Source organism: Echinops telfairi, unplaced genomic scaffold, assembly GCF_000313985.2.
Source record: "Echinops telfairi isolate 266 unplaced genomic scaffold, ASM31398v2 ScPeMD7_70;HRSCAF=299, whole genome shotgun sequence".
Classification (NCBI taxonomy): domain Eukaryota; kingdom Metazoa; phylum Chordata; class Mammalia; order Afrosoricida; family Tenrecidae; genus Echinops; species Echinops telfairi.
This window is the reverse complement of record NW_022103968.1, coordinates 48,227,859-48,232,009: the sequence shown is the minus strand read 5'-3', so window position 1 is coordinate 48,232,009 and position 4,151 is coordinate 48,227,859. Positions and strand designations below refer to the sequence as shown.

Sequence of the window (4,151 nt, the reverse complement as noted above, 5' to 3'; positions counted from 1 at the left end):
CTCAGTTCAGCAGGTCTTTTGTCATTAGTGTTCAATGAGTCAAATTTGTTCTTGAAATGGTCGCACAGTTTAAGTAGGATATACTCAAAGTGGTATTTTGGTTTCTAAAATCATGGATATTATTTCCTTCAGCTTTAACTTTAATTTACATATGAATAATTTAGACCCCACAGTGGGTCTCTTGTCCCATTTTAGCTGTTGATATTGGGCTTCTCTATTATTACTTCCCACAGATGTTTCAATTTGATTTCTGTGTGTCCCTTCTGCAGAAGTCCATGTGTATAGTCAGTCACTTTTTGTATTTTACGAAAGGTATTTGTGATGAAGAAATTGTTGGTCTAGCAAAATTCTATCATGTGTTCTCTGGCTTCCTTTCTATCACCAAGGCCAAACTTTTCAATGACTGCTCCTTCATCTTTGTTTCCAACTTTTGTATTGCAATTCCCAATAATTATTGATACATCTTGAGTGCATGTCTGATCAATTTTACACTGAAGATGGTAAAGTAATTCAGTTTCTATCTCATTACATTTAGTGTATAAATTTGAATATTAGGTATATTGACTGGAGTTCCTCTTATGTGGATAGGTATTATGTTATCACATTGTACTTGAAGATCTGGACATAGCTCTCTTTGTGATGATGAATACAATGCCATTCCTCTTGGGTCTGTCATTTCCAGCATAGAGTAATCACACCACAACCAGGGCTCCAAGACTGCTTGATTCAAAATCACCAATACCAGTTCATTTCAGCTCACTAACCCCTAGGGTATCTGTATGGTTTATATTTCATTTTTTAACAACTCCAAATTTTCCTAGATTCATGCTTCTTATATTCTAAATTGCACTTATGTGTACAGCTATTACTTCTCACTGAAGTCCTACCCCATCAGCAATGGGAATTTTTGGAAGCTTTACTCCCGAAGACTTTATTCCATCTTTGCCATGATGGCCAATGCTCATTTGAGAAGGCAATTATTTCTCAGTTATAATTTGAGTGCCCTCCAACCCAAGGCCCTCATCCTCTCGCACGATCGCTGACAGCGTTCTGAAGCTAAGCATGAGGTTTCCACTACCTGACCGATGTTTGCTGCTACTCAGGAGGTTTTCAGTGGCTAATGCCTCAGAATCAGAAGTGGGCAGCCCATTACTTAGTCTGTTCTTAATATGGAAGTTCTACTGAAATCTGCTCACCTACTTCGGGTGACCCTCTCAGTATTGGAAATACTATAGTTTCCAGCATCAAAGCAAGACAGAACCCACCACAATATGACAAACTGACAGATAATTGGTGATTCTAACTTACAGAAACCCAATATGACAGAAGAAAATACTCCGCAGCCCTATGCCATCTTTATAATTATTGTTATGCTTAATCTCATTGGTGCAGCTGCTGTATCAACCCACTGTATTAGTCTGGGTACTTTGGAGAAACAAATCCACAGCAACTCATGAATAAGAGAGAGTTTTATGTAAAGAAAATGTTCATCACGAAAACAGCCCAACCCAATGCTGCCCAAGCCCACAAGTCCAACATTAACCCATTAACCCAACACCAGTCCACAAAGTCCTCCACCTCACAAAACAGAGGCAATGATGCCGACTGCAGGAGGAAAGCTGAGTCAGTGAACAAATAAGCATCTCAGCACTAGCAGGGGTCTCCACACAGCTGCTCCAGCACCCAGGGCTGCATCGGGATAGGTCCATGTAGTTTCTCCTTGGGGATGTCTTGTAGGAAATCAATCTTGCAAGCTGAAGCAGGGAACTCCTAAGGCAGCTGCACCTGGTACAACCATCACAAAACAAGAGACTCGAGAACTAGAAAGGCGAGGCTCACCACCCATTTATCCCTCCGCCTTTCAATTAGCCCCACATGTGATTATCAGCCAGGCTGGCACAATTAACTAACTTACCCACCTTGTTAAAAGCATATCTCTTTTGGCATTAACTCTATTTTACCAAGCACAGTGTTCTTTTCTAAGGTCAAGTCTCTCCTGAAAACCTGTCTTAAGTATGTGAGATGAAGTCTCTCCATCCTCATGTCTAAGGAGTTTTATGGCTATACTTTCTCCAAAATAGATTCACTTGTTCTTTGGGCAGTTCCTGGAGCGTCCAATATTGTTCATCAACATCACGATTCAAATGCATCAATTCCTTCTCAGATCCCTTATTCAGCGTCCAGGTTTCCCATGCACCTGAGATCATTGACAATCACTATGGCTTATGTCAGGCACACCTTAGTCCTTAGTGATGGTTTTTTTTTTGTTTTTTTCAGAGTTCAGTTTGGTTTATTGAGCATATTACAAAAGAGGGTTTAGTCAAAAAGACCAAAGCCCACGTCATCATCACATTCTTCAGACTCTTCTTTCTTGGCTTCCACTTTCTTCTCCTCAGCTGGGGCAGCAGCCGTGGAGGGTGCAGGTCCTCTGGCTGGTGCAGCACCAGCAGATGGGGCAGGGCCACCAGCCCCTGCATTAAGATGAGGCTCCCGATGTTGACGTTGGCAAGGGCCTTGGCGAACAGGCCGGGCCAGAAGGGCTCCACGTTGACGCCGGCGGCCTTAATGAGGGTGTTGATCTTGTCCTCCATGACGGTCACCCCATCGTCGTGCAGGATGAGGGCGGAGTAGATGCCGGCGAGCTTGGAGACGGAGACCATGACCCGGGAGTCTTGGGCTGGCGGCTGCCAGGCGCGGTGCTAGTCGCCGGATGCAGTGAGGGGCTCACCCCAACGCGGCCTTAGCTTCCTCGGAAGGACCGAACACCTTAGCAGCAGCCGAGGAAAGAGATAGTGATGTTTTTGCTCTTTCATTCTTGAAAGAAGTTTTGGGCAGGAGATTTGCCCAAAGCAATATGTCATTTTAATTCTTGACTGCTGCTTCCATGAAGGTTGACTGTAGGACCAAGTAAAAGGACATTCTGACAACTTCAGTCTTTTTATCACGGTGTTGTCTATTGGTCCAGGTTTGAAGATTTCTGCTTTTCCCCCCATTGGGTTATGATCCATACGGAAAGCCATAGTCTTTGATCATGAACAGTAAGTGTTCCAAGTCCTCTTCTCTTTCAGCAAGCCAGGTTGACTCACCTGTGTATTGTAAGTTGTTGGCGAGCCTTCCTCCGACTCTTCGTAGAGGGCATCCTTCTTCATATGGTCCAGTTTCTCAGATTATTTGGGCGGCATCCAGATTGTATCCGTATGGTCATTTCTGAATAACACTAGGGTTAACAATGTGATCCTTGGACCAGGGTTGTATACTGTAACATCTCACTTGGTGCATTTGTGCAGCAGACGGATTTATGTTTGAAGAAAATGTAATTTTTAAAGTACATATTGTATTAGGATGAATGAGCATGCCTGTAGGGCAAGTTGTAGAGTTGCCACTAGTGAGGCAGTGGAGATGAGTCAGGCTTTTCCTTGGAAGAGGTAGATGCTCTAAAAAGCTGTAGCCTGATTGTGCAGCACCAGCTTATCTCCCATGGTTGTGTTATCTGACATGTAGACATGAGTTTGGCCATAAATCTCCATCTGCTCAATATATAGGAGACAAGCTGCCATGGAAACAGAGGGATCATCTCTATCTGAGATCAGGCTTTTGAAACAAGAGTAACTACTAGGTAATTTTACCCTCTATAAATTAATTTTTAAAAGAATTATTATTCTATGGGAATTCATGTTTAGTTTCAATTGTTATCAAAGCTCCATTGAAATAATCTGAGCTATAATATTGACTATAGGCAGAAGATTGGGCTAACAGATAAATGAATTGTTGGATTTTGTGAAGTAGGTGAACTGATGGACTGTTAGATATTCGAGTCTGGTGTCCTTGGTGATATAAGCCTGGATGTAAGATTAAAGACACTGGGGGCCCGGGCATGATTTTTAAAATCATTTTATTAGGGTCTCATAAAAATCTTATCAATTCCATACATACATCAATTGTGTAGCATATTTGTTCATTCATTGTCCTCATCATTCTCAAAACATTTGCTCTCCACTTAAGCCCCTGGCATCAGCTCTTCATTTTTCCCCTCCCTCCCTGATCCCCCCTCCCTCATGAACACTTGGTAATTTATAAATTATTATTTTGTCATATCTTGCCTTGTCCTATGTCTCCCTTCACCCACTTTTCTGTTGTCCGTCCCCCAGGGA

General features: G+C 42.5%; 1 pseudogene; it reads right to left on the bottom strand.

Moving 5' to 3' along the window:
• Window positions 1-2,316: 2,316 nt before the first annotated feature.
• LOC101644972 lies at window positions 2,317-2,660 on the bottom strand (annotated as a pseudogene).
• Between the last annotated feature and the right edge of the window lie 1,491 nt (window positions 2,661-4,151).